The sequence below is a fragment of the Ixodes scapularis genome, unplaced genomic scaffold (assembly GCF_016920785.2).
Source record: "Ixodes scapularis isolate PalLabHiFi unplaced genomic scaffold, ASM1692078v2 PGA_scaffold12__126_contigs__length_90152505, whole genome shotgun sequence".
Classification (NCBI taxonomy): Eukaryota; Metazoa; Arthropoda; class Arachnida; order Ixodida; family Ixodidae; genus Ixodes; species Ixodes scapularis.
The window spans coordinates 6,404,799-6,420,390 of record NW_024609838.1 but is presented as its reverse complement, the minus strand read 5'-3'; the positions used below and the strand labels follow the sequence as shown (position 1 = coordinate 6,420,390).

Here is a 15,592-nt window from a genome sequence, read left to right as displayed (position 1 = left end):
TGCAATAATGCCTCACGGCGAAGCAGGTTTTTTTCTGTAAATAAAAAAAAACCAAAGGGGATACTTAGACGGTTTAGAACAGCGCTTAGGATCAAACAAATCGATTGCTTTCCTTACTATATCTGCTAAGGATTCAGTCGCGGAATTTACACAATCATCACTCAGGACCGTCGACCAATCATAATTTTGAAGAAACTTATACAGCTCTAGATAATCGCAATTGCTACAATCGTACGTGCTGTAATGTTGTCGTACACACGACCTTCCAGATAAACAAAAAATAAACGACGTTTACAAATGCCTGTAATGCGAAAATAGAGCGCAGCTCTTGAGGAGGAGGGGGGAGGCTACGGAGGGGAGCGTATGCCCCTCCCCTCCTCCTCGCCTGCTACCCTCCCATTTACTGTGAAATTTTTGCTAAATTTGCCGCTAAATTTAGCGTGAAAATTATCGCTAGATTTCTCCGCTAAATTTAACGGGGATAGAATCCTGCTAAATTTAGCGGGGAAATTTAGCGAAAATTTTCTCGCTATATTTAGCGGGAATGCTGAATGAATGTGAATGTCACGTGACGTCGATTTCCCCGCTAAATTTAGCGGGAAAATTTGCCCTCCCAATTTAGTGGAAGAATTTCCCTGATAAACTTTAGAGGGAAAATTTTTCCGCTATATTTAGCGGGGAATTTCACGCTAAATATAGCACATAATTTTCTCTCTAACTTTAGCGGTAAATTTCCCTGCTGAATTTAGCGGGTAAATTCCCCACTAAATTTAGCAGAAAAAGTTCGCTCCAAATTTAGCGAAAAGTTTTCCCGCCAAATTTTGCGGAAACTTTTACCCTCATGACGTCACACGTGACGCTACGTGTGACGTCCATTATTCTCCAACGCCCTATAGGTGGCGGGGCGGTAGTTCCAAGATGGCGGAAGAGACGGGGATAGATTCTCCAGGATATCCCGCGCGCCTGCTCGCGCTGACGCTGTTCAGCGCGCTAAAAATTATTTATTGGTCTACAAATGCGAAGCGGTTATGAAGGGATCATATTAAAGGTGACGTAGATGCTGATACACGTTAGGAAAACGAGCATGCTGTTATTTAAAAGTTGCAGAAACCTCAAATTGCGAAGCTTTGGGGTGAGCGAGCGCGTTTTAGGCACCGGCCAGGTTACTGTTTGTGGCAGAATATTTTTGAGGGCGATGAAGATATGTTTGCGGCTTTGCCTGGGCCATTAGTTCTCTAAAAAAAGAGCCGAGAACGCTGACCGTCAAGCTTCGGAAGAGCAGCGTTCACAGTATTGGTGTCTTCGCGTCACAGGCTCACAACTCGCTGCTCGCCGTCCCGGTGTTAGTACTGCAACACGTAATGAAACTGCTCTATGGTTATTAATAGAAAGTTTTTTTTTTACCGCAGGCTACCGTGCGGTGTAGCATTACAACCGCAAGCTCGCGCTGTGCCTTTAAAGTACAATTTTCAGTGCACGCCAGGAGCGTTGCCGTGCTCATCATTCTAAAAAAAAAAAAAAAAAAAAAAAAAAAATGTTGTAGTCCTTACACCCCTTGGCACATATACGACACTCCAAAACTTCAGTTCGCCGTGCAGCCCATCGACGTCAAACTGACGGCCCCAACTTTTACGAGAGGCTTGGTGACGGTGCATTATAAGATATTAAACTGCTAAAGTACGCATCAAAGAGTACCGAAAAAAACAACACGAGGTTTCGCAGTAAGGCCAAGAAAACCCCGATTATTATTATTTTTTTACAGTCATTCACACTTACTTGGGTTATTTTAAAAAGGTTGCACAACTCGGCTAACAAGTCGCTCGTGAAAGTTGGTAGCACTGGTTGAACGTCAGTGCGCTGTACGTCCAAACGAAGTTTAGGGGTGTCGTACGCTCTGCAGAAACTGCCTATTAACATAACCGGCGTGTTTAGGGGTTTCATTTATCGATTTATCAAAAATAAATATTTTAATATACCGTACATTTTTTGCACCGCGTTATTTGCAACATTCCGGTACCTCTGGCCAAAACTGCGCGTTCTAAGCTCTCGTCACAAACGGCTGCCTAACACAGAACCGCTTAAAATGCTTCTAGCCTTTTTTATTTGCTTTGTAATCACCTGAAAGCAAGTACGGGTATTCTGTCTTTTTGAAGTGCTTGGAATAAATGGTCATGTTCCTTGTAACGGCCTTAAAACGCGAACCCATTCCCGATTTGTATTGCTCGACATACCATTGCGCGACGAGTTTTCTCCTACTTATGGCAAAGAATAGACTTTCCGTAGACCGTACTATAGAGTTCTTCATTATTAGTGGGAGCGTTTTTCGTCACGTTGAGTACAGATTGAGCTGGTGGCCATGCACAAGACCAGAAATCCGCAGCGTATGCGATACACGAAAAGTCCCTAATAAAATTAGACATCCCGGTCCTTCGTGCAAGGCTGTTGCAAGGCGGAGCACAAGAATTCCTTTTTTAACGCGTTCACGTTTTTCGTTAAAACGGCTTCACGCATCAAAGCCGGCAGTCCCTGCCACCGTTTCCGCGCCGCCGCCGCCGCCTCCGCCGTCCCCGCTCCTCTGGTTCTCCGTTCGTCCGCGGGAGGGCGAGCGGCGCGCTGGAGTTGCGAATAGGAAACGTCCCGCTAAATTTTGCAAAAAAATATCCCCCCAAATTTAGCGAAAAATTTTCCCGCCAAATTTACCGGGAAAACTTTACCCTCGTGACGTGATTATGGGAAACGTTCCATAATGCAAAGCGCGGCTAGGCCGCTGAACCCCGAAACGGGCGCCTAAGAGCTGCGTTCTAAAAACTACGGTGAAAAGTGGATGAAGAACGCCAGGTCTCACAAGGGGATCACTAGTTGACAATACATTTTCAATGGCACAGTTTGAAAGTAAGAGATCGAGAACATTCCCAGCACTATTTTTCAACCTATTGTGCCGACTGATCTCGTTAAAAATCAAGTAATCGAGACACTTTATTTCTTTTTTGACTGCTCACGCAAGCCATTAAACCAGATGAACAATCCACGCTAGGAAAATTAAAATCCCCACATATATGACCCTTAAACTTCGAAAAATCAACTTGCTCTTGAAGTACTTTTAAATGGTTGGCAAACACAATGGGATCTGATAACGGGGGGAAATCCTAATTTCCAATAAGGCAATTAAAACCGTCACCGGACACTAGTTCATCCCACACACATTCCGCGTCAAGGATTGCAAATCCCGCCCTCTGAACGATATGAACGACTCGCGCACCGTAATTAATACACCACCATCAAACTTCTGCCCCGCGGCACTTAATCTCGATATTCACGATACACGTTATAAAAAGACGGAAAATAACTCGCCCTTGAAATCTCCTCTAAAAACCAAGCTCCAATTAAACATTTAATGTCTTAATTCTTAGAGATAAGACTGGTCACACATTCATGCGTTAAGTCTGTTTCCCGAAAACCTTCTAGAATATGCATCCATCCTGCCACACGCATGGGTTATTAATCGCTTCAAATATGTCTTCGGATACAGAGACATGACAAGACGAGTAGAACGGGAATTTTGTCTTCAGCTTCGTGCAGCGCACAGATTTTCCATGCAGGAAAGGTTCGTCGAGAAAAGTAACATCCATTAACGTTGTTTTGAAGTTAGAATCGGAATACAAATAAGGCTCTCTGAGCCGGCAGACGAGGTATACAAAGGTCACCTTTGATGATTTCGATGTGCCAACCGATGGCTTTTTTTCGTCGTCGAGGGCCCACCAAAGTAAATCCGTCGTCCATGGTCGCACTTGAACCTTCACCCCCTTGAAGCTCGCTGGCGCATCGTGCGGCACGATCTTTTGAATTGTAGTTGTCTTTGTTTCCGTTGTGTGGTAGCGTCAACACGGGACCGGTTCTTCCATTCACGGAAGTTCGGGCTCCCGTGCTCGCACTTGCTGCCGTCTGTCGTAGAGATCATAATTTTGTCGCAATGATGCAGCCGCCGAGTAGCTCCGATTCTGCTATTTTGAATCTGGCACTCGCTGGGTCACTTGCTTGCGCAAGTCACAAACTCTGTAACGCAGATGGTTGTTATCTGGTCAGCGGCACTTCATTACCGCAGTTAGCACGTCCAGCTTGATATTCAGGCGTTCCCATGTGGATTCCGGGTCGTACGTAACGCGCGTGGCTTTGACTGCACCATCCGTGTCTGACTCAGACAAGTCCGATATATGTCTACAGAGTTAGGTTTATCTCTGCAAGCCTTTCGGTGCTCTCAAGTACAAGCGTTACATTTGTACAAACTTTTTCATGACGCCATCAGAACAGTATATTCTTCAAGGCCGACGTTAATACAGCTACAATGAAGAGCTTGCAGTCAACAGAACACAAGAGGAACAGCTGCTTAGCGACAATTTTTTCAGAGCAGCTTCCACGCACACCCTTCTTGGAGAAAATCTTGGACCAAGATGGCGTCCAAAGTGCAAACGAGCTGGACAAGAGTGACGAAAATAATCCCTGAAGAAGAAGGACAAAAATCCGCCTGGTCCTGGTGATAATGATGCAATTTAATGCACCTTTGCATTTAATTGCATTAACATCATAACCTTAAAAATGCAAGCCGTTCACCCTTGTTGGTGTTAGACTGGTGGAAGGTGATAAAACCCGTTTGCTCTACTGACGTCTATAACCCCTGGCTGGTTAGCTCAGTTGGTACAGCGCTGCATTAGAAATGGAGAGGTCCCCGGTTTGATACCAGGACCAGGAGGGTTTTTCTCAGTCGTGCACCATTCACCTAGCTGTGTTTGGAGATTTGGAGACTTCTTGCGCGCAATCTGCATTCTTGAAAGGTGATAAAATGACAGGGTGCGCCCCCTGTTAAGGAGGCCAGATGTTACTCAATGTTTGTCCATCACCATGTTGGTTCAAGTAACTACAAACAATTAAAAAAACTAAAAAGAAAAAAAATTTACTGCGGTACAATTCTGCTACTTTTTGAAAAATGAGCTGCGTTTCAGCATTAATAACAAAGCTACAATAATGGTCACGTATATGTTTCCTATACATTTGTAAAAATACATTTAAAGATGCTCATTTTGATAAATTTTACGCTATTTTATATGGAGAAGTTCGTTGGTAAATAATGTGTGAATATGTCTCTAAAACGTGTTCATTTGAAATATTTCTTCTTTCTTTTCTCTCATAAACGTCTTAGGTTGTAATCATGTCGTTAAACACCTGACACTGTGGTGCAGAAAAGAAGAGAAAGAAAACTTTTAGTCGAAGGGAACGTCTCATTCTCAAACTGACATGCCAAAAAAAGCGACCTCTGCATGCTTCCAGCTCCGCCAGACGTCGTCCTAGGTTGTCGAGCACTGCAAACGCCGGAAGATGTAGCGTACGTTGGCCGAGGCACAGGGAAATAAGCCTGCTTCAGCAACTATTAGTGAAAATACTGTACAGGGTGTCACAAAAGAAAATTTACACGGTCTTTTTTACCACAAAAATAAACTAGGCATCGCCGAACACTCATTCTCCGCCCAAAAGGTAGCGCTAGAGGTCACAACCAGATGCCAAAGTTTCAGCCCGATCCGATAACTTAATCAAAAGTTATAAGGGATTTTTTTGAAAACCACCAGCTCGCCTGCGCACCTACAGTCTTTTCCGCTAGACTGTAGTTTTTAATATTCTGCGTACATGTTGTAAACGTTTCACAAAATAAATAGAAAAAAAATATTACTACGTGCACGCTCCGGTGTAAAATTGACGGCTGTGCAAATTAGCATAACGAAGCATTGGCAATCTCCACGCTTCGAGATTCGAATTTTGATTTCTCTGGAAGAAACTTAACGTGGCTTTCACGTACATTCTTTTTCACATACACACACACACACACACACACACACACACACACACACACACGCACACGCACGCGCACACGCACGCACACACACACACACACACACACGCACGCACGCACGCACGCACGCACGCACGCACGCACGCATATATATATGACCCGTGCCATCATTGTACGATCTGATGTGGAAACATTCTGCTTTCTATGTGCATGTGTTTGGTATTTTAATCAAAGATTCATCGAGACAGAAAGATTTATACCACGCTGAACACAATCAACGAACAGTGCTTATCTGAGCAGATCGGAGCGTTGAACTTTTCTTCCATCTTCGTCAGTTACGCAACGTCCTATTGCGAGAAAAACAGAACGCGAAATAATAAGAAAAGGCAAATAAAGCTTTAGAACTAAAAATCAAGCTGTTTTAGTACGGCCGGCTTGCCATTCATTTGCTAATTAAACTGCACTTTAGGTTAGAGTAACTCTTCCTTCAGCATTGTTTTCAGTGACGGATTGATCAATCAGTCTGCCATGTGTAAAAATGCATGTAGCGACGAAGAATCAGCACTTGCTATCTACATAAATAAAATTAAGATAATTTAAATAAAATAAATACAACTTTAAATAACAGGTCTACAGCGGATTTCCTTAACCTTACGAACATAATCCTTTCGTTGCGATATGTAATCTGGCGGGTGAAAGTAGGCATTTCTTTCTATCCCAGTCCTACAATGAAATATGTTATTAAAAAAATTCAATTGAAGGCTCTTCCTTCTAAAGCATAGCTCCTTCCATCCCAGGAAGTCAAACTAAGTCGCCTGTCATAAGTGTTTAAAACAAAACGGGTAGTCCCGTTCTGTACTTTTTCAAGCTTGGTTATCTGAACAGCAGTGTGAGGGTCCCATAAAGTGCAAGCATATTCTAATATTGACCGGACACGTGAAAAATAAAGTCTTTCTTTTATGGAACGTGGTACAGGCTTAAAATTACGAGCGAGGAAGCCAAGCATTCTCGATGCTTCAAAGACAGTATAGTCGATATGCCTATTCCAACTTAAGGTCGAGGTTAGAAATACACCGAGATATTTGCATTCGTAGGCTACAGTGAGTAGCTCGTCATTAATAGTATAAGCACTGAGGAATAGAACTGGTCATCTCGTAAATGGAACCTGGACAGTTTTCTTAAGTTTAATATTCATTTCCCACAGTTTGCACCAATCGGAGAATGTGGACATCATCGTTCAAAGCCCGGAGCACCTCGCCTTTGTTCCCATGAGATGTCGCTGGCTTTCGCGTAGCACCCCTCGATTCTGAAGGCCACCGTGTTTTTCCGGGAAGACGGCGATTTTAGGCGCACGCAGTGTTACCAAAGGTGCAGGATTGAGAGCGTAACCCAAGCACTTGAAGAGAAGGGGAAGCTCTATTCTTATTGGGACTCTCTTTTATCTGTCTACCACGTCGCGATTGTCCTACAAAATCAACTTTCATTTATTTCTCGCTCGTGGCTTCCAAGTACTGCGCGCAACTAGTGAGATAGGGTATAGTTATAGCTGATTAAGACGATGCATATTTCTAACACACAATAGTTTTCCGAAATCAAGGTTTCGCTCGAATGGATAACTCAGAGCCTTTTATACACCAACTCAACTCTCCTACGTCACGCCGCGGTGGTGGCGCGCCGGACGCACTTCCGGTCTCGGGCGGTGGGCAGAAGTCGCCGTGCCAGACATGCATTCTTGTGTTCCTTTGGAAGAAACGAGACAAAAATCCTGCCTTCTCGTCAAAATGCTGCGATGGGGGCTTTACCAAGAGAGTCTGGGAAGGTTTGAAGATCAGTTTTCATGTGTTTTTGCACCCTCCGTTCGTCCGAGAACGTGGATAGCAGCCGTGAAAAGGGCAAACCTGACGCTGTCGAACTACGATTGCGTGTGCGGGCCACAATTTGTAGTCGCCAGATGTATTTGCTTTGTTCCAACATGACCGAGAGAAAACCCCCAAGTTGTCCGGACCACCCACGGATTCAGTGCGTCTTCAAATTCACACGGCCGCCTGATCGTTCGAACTTTCGTCTGCTCTTTCAAAGTTGTCTGCTTTTTGTCGTCTGCTCGTTCAAACAAAAGCGGCCCGTAGACCAAAGTTTGACCCGGTGATTGCAATAAGAAGTAATTGCAGGCCTCAAAAAACTTAAGTAGGCTCGGTATAAACAGTAGATACATGTTAATTATTGGTACCGGTGGCCATCACCTACTTGTTACGCTTTGTCTGTTCCCGCTTCCGATTTTCAGTATCCACGTCGATCATCGCCGCTACCTTTTACACTTTTGCAGCACGAGCGACGTCGCGACCGAAAATAGCTACAAGAATCTCATCATGGTTTTGGCGTCCATTCTGCAGCGTTCATGCGAATGAATCGCCGCACGTCAAATTACTTACGGAAAGTTTAGCGGCGTAACGAACCTCGATAATTTCGCTCAGGCGATTGAAGTGGTAAGACATTGCGATGAGGACGTAGAATCGACAACTCCAACGCGAAAAAGAGTATGCAGACTCACACAGACGCCGACAACGTGACATTCGAATGGTTTGTTGACGCGGGACGCGGTGCCGGCGGTGCGTGCTTCCTGCCCGTACTCCATTGCGCGTGCGTTCGAACTGTCGTCTGCTGTTTCAAACTTGGCTGCTTTTTGTCGTTAGTTCGTTCAAACGACAGCGGCTCGTAAACCAAACGTTGACCCGGTAATTGCGATAAGAACTAAGTGCAGGCCTCAAAACATTTTTGAAGGTTGGTTGGGGTAAGTCGGCTAAGTGTAAACCGATACAAGAAGTTGTTGATCATTGTTACCAGTGGCCATCACCGACTTGTATTGCCCGATTCTACTTGAGGTTTTCAGTATCGATGTCCACCATCTCAGCTACGGTCCACGCTTTTGCAGTCCGAGCGACGTCGCGACTGAAAATAGCGAGCAGAATCTCGACGTGGGAGTCAGGCTTTAGCGCCCATTCTGCGGCGTCCACGTGAAATGAATCGCCGCACGTCACATTATCCACGCAAAGTTTTGCCTCGATAGTTTTGCTGAAGCCGCTCAAGTAGTCAGATATTGTTAGGAGGACGTAGAATCAACAATTCCAACGCGAAAAAGAGCACGGGGACTCCCACCGACGCCGACAACAACGCAATTCAATGGTCTGTTTATGGGCGACGGCGGACTTCTTGCCCACCATCCACGGCGCATGCGCGGCGCCGGTGACGTCCGCTAGGGGCGCTCCGGTTTGTTTGTAAACATGAGTTGGTGTATACTGGGAGAGTTCGGCGGGTGGGAGGGGCTTACGGCCCGCTAGGTCTAGCGGACTCAGCGGGCGCCGCTTCCGCCATGATGCGCCTCCCGGCGAGTGGGTCCCCATTGACATCCGATGTATACGCGTGTAGGTTTTGCCGTTTGCGCTTTTGTTGGCCTAAGGAGAAAGTCGAAAAATCAGGCAATTTGTTACGTTAATCATACGTTAATCATAAACTTACCTCGCACAATCGAGAACTCGGCTTCCAGTCAGCCCTTCTTGGTTTCCCAGATCTTGTGCCTTGCGCGGTTTTCTTTTCCTTGCGGGAACCGGTAACCCCTTTTTCGCGTTGTTCGAGCACCCAACGGCACTGCAGCCCCCCATTTCTTTTTCATCTAACGTCTGGCAGAGCGCAGAACGATCATTTTCATCGTCGTCTCTCGCTCCATGGACTCTAGCGAGCCGACTGCCGGCTCGAGTCAGTAGGGCAAACGGGTTTTATCAGCCGCCACCAGCCTTACACCAAACAAGGGTGAAAGCTTGCAATTTAAGGTTATAATTATAATGCAATTAAATGCAAAGGTGCAATCAAGCTAGACGGCAAGGCACATCATGGCGGATGCGCACAGTTGCCAGACTGTTTGATCAGTGCTGCCAGACTGGCGGCTGGATCAAAGAACCGCCGAACTCTCCCAGTATAAAAGGCTCTGGGATAACTCACACGTACACTTCGACGCGCTATACCTTTGACGTATTGACTCGCGAGGGATGGCCCCCACACGGCAGGGTCTGGCGGTGTTCCAGACCCAACATCTAAATTTTGCTCCCTTACCTGCTACTATTTCGCGCACATTTTGCGCGATATCGAAATAAAAGCATGACAAAAGGGACGCTCGTTTTCCGCTCGATAGAAACTTCACGCCAGCTCGTTGTCTTCGCTGGTACCTTGAGCGTTTCTCAGCGATGCGGAACGTTCAACAAGAAAAAAAAAAGAAAAAAAACGTACGATGGCATCCTTTGTACACTTATTACTTTTATAACAACGAGCCGCCTCGTATCCTTTTGTTTTTCTTTCATGGTAGTAATTTCTCTCAACGCATTACGGCTGTTAGGACGCTAAGTCCGTCTGCATTCTCGAATTTCAACTTAGGCTCAGGGCAGGGATGAACCAGTTTATATCAGGAAAATATAATTAATACTGTAGCAAAGTAAATCTATCATGTCGCTCGGAAATACGATTTGACACATTCCATCTGAACACATACTGTGCACAGCAAGCGAGTCAGCGTGCAAAACGCCGCCACACAATGCTACCGTATACCATCTAAGCGATTTTTGCACAGCACCGAGCACGGAAAAGAGAAAACAGCTATTAATTCACATACACGAAGCAAATTTATTTAAAGCCCGGACACTCCGTAGGTTCAGTCTACCTGAGATTATCAATAGACTCGAAACAGATAAAAGACGTTGGCAAAAATGATTAAACTGAATAAGTAAATCTAACGCACGTATTTTATCAACCGACGGTCGCGCGCCTTCAATACCATTTCCAATGGTTATTGCGCACCTTGGACACACTTTGGAGAGCAACAGATTTTTACATCGCCGCCCGAGGTCTTCATTGAGCGTGTAGCGCTGACCAGAATAAAATGCTAACCTGGCTCTCAATCGCTCGCCCCAAAGTACGATTTCGAAAAGGCGTTACTGCACGTCACTTCAGATGAAACGACCGTAGTAAAAAGGGGACCGACATTTTTATGTCTACCGCCGAACAGAAACGAGCGCCATTCACTTCATCACACAGCGCAGAGGCCGGACTCGGCCACCGCGCGTTTTATCACTGACGTCCGATGCAATGCACACTGAAAAAATAAAATTGGTTTGCTCTGTATGTTTATACAGCCTTGATGGAGATACGCCACGACGGGTAATCGGTCTCTTAGTTGTAGATGAGAAATTTAGCCAGTGCAGTACAACCGCTAACCTGTGATTTTTAACGTGCATCACGCAGTAGTGATTACACGAACGCGTGCCGGTACGAAACTCATCCATATCGGAGAATCGAACCCAGGAGGTTCCCAGCGCAATCTTTCGCTCCACGCTCCGAGCTGAGACACGTTAGCCCACTTGGCCACTTCCTCCCTTATGCACACTAAGCTGACTGACCAGAGACATACCAAGGGCGCGCGAGAGAGGGAGAAGCTTCCTTCGCCGGAGAAGAGGGTCACACGGGTTTCACACGACACGTTTGGGGGATCTATTTCACGCAGCGCATAACACGGGCCTTTTCACACTTTGATACTGGCGCCATCTAGAACTCGCGCGTTCAACCGGATGGACGGATGAATCCGGCTCAGCCCTTTGGATCGGGCGGTAGCTTACGCCACCTAGCCATTTTGTTTTACCATTTAAAGGGGTCATGAAACGCTTTTCTAACTTTTTCCTGTTTAGCTTTCCTCCTCAACTCATAAATCGCGCATTCCACCAAACAGTTCAAGAAGACGAAAAGGGGGTGTCCCCTCTTGCTCGCACTCGCGTTTGTGTAATCCCGGACACATCCATTCTCCCCCTAGAAGATTAGCCCGTCGCTCAAAATTCAGACAAAAGTTGCTTTCTCCACCCCATTCATTCCGAAGCTGACAGTGCTGTTGAAGCTACGTGCTCGTTGGGCCAGCCACACTTGCCACGTGAGCGTGGCAAATGTGGCTGCAGAGAATAAAGTCAGGTGATGAAAGGGAGGCGGCTGATTGGTCCGGCAAGCGCGTAGCTTCCACCACAATGTCAGCTTAGGGGTGAAGGGAATAAGTGAGGTCCGGTTGCGTGTCACGTCAGTTTGGACCCGATGACACGCTTTTGGGACCGCGGATGTATCACAGTGAAAAGGCAGGGAGGTTGCGAAGGGGAGGAGGTACGAAATAGTCCGCTCTGTTTTCAAATTTTCGCACTGAAAGTCAGGCTTTTGACTTTCTACCTTTTTTCTTTTGGTCCACTGAACGATGTGCTATTAGTAAAATCCCAATCTAAAATGATTTATCCAAACCCAAAAATCGTTTCATGGGCCCTTTAAGCTTAGAATATTTAAATGTGAAAACTATACTCACTCCGGACTGCAAAGAAAGTGAGGCTATAAAACCCCCTTGCCATCAGTTAATAAGAAAATGCCTAGTTTTCTCTCGATTTCTGCCACCATTCACTTAATCTTTGCTTGGTAATCTCTACAGTCTTGAAATCCACTCTCCCTTCGCTGTCTCTAAAACCCAATGACTTTATTAAATCTATGTTGTTTTCGGTAGGCATAAGGTAAAGTCCTTTACAGTAGAGTATCAAGTGCTCAGCCGTCTCGTCCTCCTCTCCACAAGCAGTGCACACTGTATCCATTTCCTGGTACTTCGCTCTGTATGTTCTGGTTCGCAGAACACCCGTCCTCGCCTCAAACAACAATGAGCTTCCCCTAGAATTGTCATAAATGCTTTCTTTGGCTTAGACCAAACCACGTGACGAGCCGTGCGCCATCTGGTGTCTGAAACGGACGAATAAATAGAGGTAGGTGGGAGCAGCCGTCCCCCGATCGGACTAGCGGTTGTACTGCTGCACTGGCTAAATTTCTCGCCTACAGACACCAGACGCCCATTGAGGCTGACAAGCTTCCGGCCGTATTCGCGGCAAGAAGTTTAGGTGGAATTTTTTCGCAACCCGGAGTGGGGATACTTCAACTTCCTCCGCTGGTTCAAGCACGTACAATGCCAAGCTTCTATGCACTATGAAAATCAAAACATAACAGAGCACGTGGAGCCAGGGCTTAAAGTCTCCCTCCAGTCTGGGCGGTTGTCTCCTAGCTCGAGCACAGGTAGAGGCCCCCGGAAAAAGGAGGGGGTGCCTTTTTTGTGCTTCTTCGAAAACATTAAACCGACACTTCTACAGCTTCTTTCTACAGCTATGTATTCCTGCAATTTATCCAGGACTTGTCATCTGTGTTCCCCAAGCACAGGACCAAGACAGAGGGACCTAGGTACAACGGGGGCTCTCAGACCTCCCGCCATAAATGGAGGGCAGTCCCGGACCCCCTGAGACCCTTCCCCCCACCCTCCCTCCCTCCCTCCCTCCCTCCCTCCCTCCCTCCCCCCCCCCCCCCCCACCCTCCCTCCCTCCCTCCCTCCCTCCCTCCCTCCCTCCCCCCCCCCCCCCCCCCCCCCCACACACACACACACACACACACTTTAAGCACTGCGTGGAGCGAAAGCTCGCGCTGCAGAATCCAGGATCCTGGGTTCGAGCCCCACCCCTGCCCGTTTCGATCTGGATGAGCATCGTACCGGCGTGCGGTCGCGTATCACTACTGCGTGCTGCACGTTAAAGCCCCCAGGCTAGAGGTTCTACTGCCCTGGCTAAATTGCTAATCTACAGCTGGGAGACTCGTCGCCCGTTGAGGCAGATCAAGTTGTAGGCTGTATAAACATACACACACCCCTTTTCTTTTTTGAAAGCAAGGGGCGGGCGGAACTTTCGCTTGCCCGCTTGTGGCACCTGTCTTGTACGTTTCCACAGCCATGGTTGGCGGCATAGAGTTATTATAATGTACGCTAGAGGTTCGACTGGAGCTAGTGTCTATGCAACTTCCTCCGGGAGGCAAATTGAAGCAGACAGCAGCCAGTCTACTTTTGAGGTGCTCCTGTGCATTCCTCTGGGAAAACGCGCGTGCCTTTTGTTTCTTCGCCGGAAAATAACATGGAACACGTGCATGCACTCTGTTTAGGACGATGACATTCTTTGTATAGGGGGTATTCACTGGACGCCATATTTGAGGGCAATGTTTAGAGCAGCACGATCAAAACGAGCTCCCATTAACTGCCAGCTCAGATCGGCAATCTCGGTAATGCGGAATGGCGAAAGGAGTGTGGAAGGTCGCGGTCAGCACGCGCTCAGCAGTCGCGTGAATTCTCCCTATGGTACCCTATGCCCTCAGAAAGCGCTCTGGAGAAAAACATCGAGAGATAGCCGGCAACAAAATGCTGCCGCGGCCACGAGCTCGTGCCGGGATTTCTCACTATCGCTCGGGTTTCCTAGAAGACGTCGCTCCTCTCCTTGGTCTCCTAGAGTGCCTCAATGTTGCTTGCCGAGCCAGCAACATTGAGGCACTCCCATCGCCTTTCGGCCGCTTTGCCTCGTCGCCAAATATCGGAAGGTGTGGCCGGAGGACGGCGCGGGGCCGAATGGGGCCAGCCCGGACGCCGAAGGGGATGCCCCCGTTGGCCAAGGTCGCGCTCTCCCCGACCGACATCGGCCGGCTATCGGGACGTCGGGGGCCCGCCGGGGACGGACCCGCCCGAGTCAACGAGGTCAAGGCCGTTCCGACCCAGAACAATACGACATTGTGTACGTTACCCTTTTTTCTTGTTTTTTTACGCCGCCGGTCCGGGGGCTTCCGGCCCGCGCATCCGTGGCGGAAGCCGCACCGCATCGGGCCCTCGGTCCGCATTGTATGCAAATAGTCCGCGAGGTCACGGCCACCGTATCTTACCAGAAGAAGCCGGCCTCGGTTGTTTGTTTGTTTTCTGCGTATCGGTAGCCTCCGAGCCCCGCCGAAAAGAGCCTCCGTGTCGTTCTCCGGGGAGTGAGACGGCCGGCTCCAAGTGTCCTTCGATCCGAGCCACCGGACTAGCGGGCCTTCGAATGGCGCCGGCTTTGGAGAGCGCCGTGGTCTCGTGGTCAGGTCTCATAGATATTGCGATAGACATTGCGGGGATCGCAGAAAAAGGCCAAAAAGGCCGGGTCGGGGAGTCACATCCGGGAACATATATACCGAAGAGACACGCGAACGAATCTAGAAAGACGGGACTGACGAAATCATGGTCGCGGTCCCAGCCGGTCGTCGCCCTGTGGGGGTCGCGCGCGACGGTCTGGCCGGTGAACCAGTGCCGGGTTGCGTGCGAGGGCGCACGCTGGTTTCGTCGCCGAACAAGGTATCGCGGCCAGTCGGTCGGACTTTCCGGGCCACGCGCGCCGACGTAGCGGGGGGCCACGCGCGTGGCGGGGGCCCTTCACGCTTACCGGTTCAGGAGGGCGCCATCCGGGGTGGGGTCCTGGTCGCAGTTGTCGGCTGTCGAGTGTCCTCCGCACGCCGGGTCGCACGTTTGGACGGGGTAGCGGCGATGCTGGATCGCGTGGCACGGCCGACGTCGCCGCGGTCAGCACACTTCTGCCCAATCTGGGTCACGGCGCCCTTAAAGACGCCGCCACTCGCCGGGGTTTCCTCCAGGGGGAGCTGGAGGAGCCGCGTCCGCCGCCTGCTGCCAGGGAGCCTACAGAAGAAAGAGTGTCCTACGGTCGGGCCGCCGCGTTCGTTAACGAGCTGCGAGGAGGGAATGTCGGGGGTCGTCTGCGAGCGTTTCTGCCGCCAGGGACGCATGCGTGGTAGCGATCAATCCGTCCTCGGTTTGAGTTGCATCATCTCCTAAACGCAGGCTCTCTGCCGCTCGCG

General features: G+C 48.4%; 1 protein-coding gene across 1 annotated transcript in view; it reads right to left on the bottom strand.

Annotated features, from left to right (window-relative positions):
* Positions 1-15,311, bottom strand: part of LOC115332211 (elongation of very long chain fatty acids protein AAEL008004) — a 67,085-nt gene extending 51,774 nt beyond the window's left edge. The window contains exon 1 of the mRNA XM_029994609.4: positions 15,163-15,311. The gene's annotated coding sequence lies outside the window, so the exon portion shown is untranslated. The remainder of the gene's footprint in view (positions 1-15,162) is intronic.
* Between the last annotated feature and the right edge of the window lie 281 nt (positions 15,312-15,592).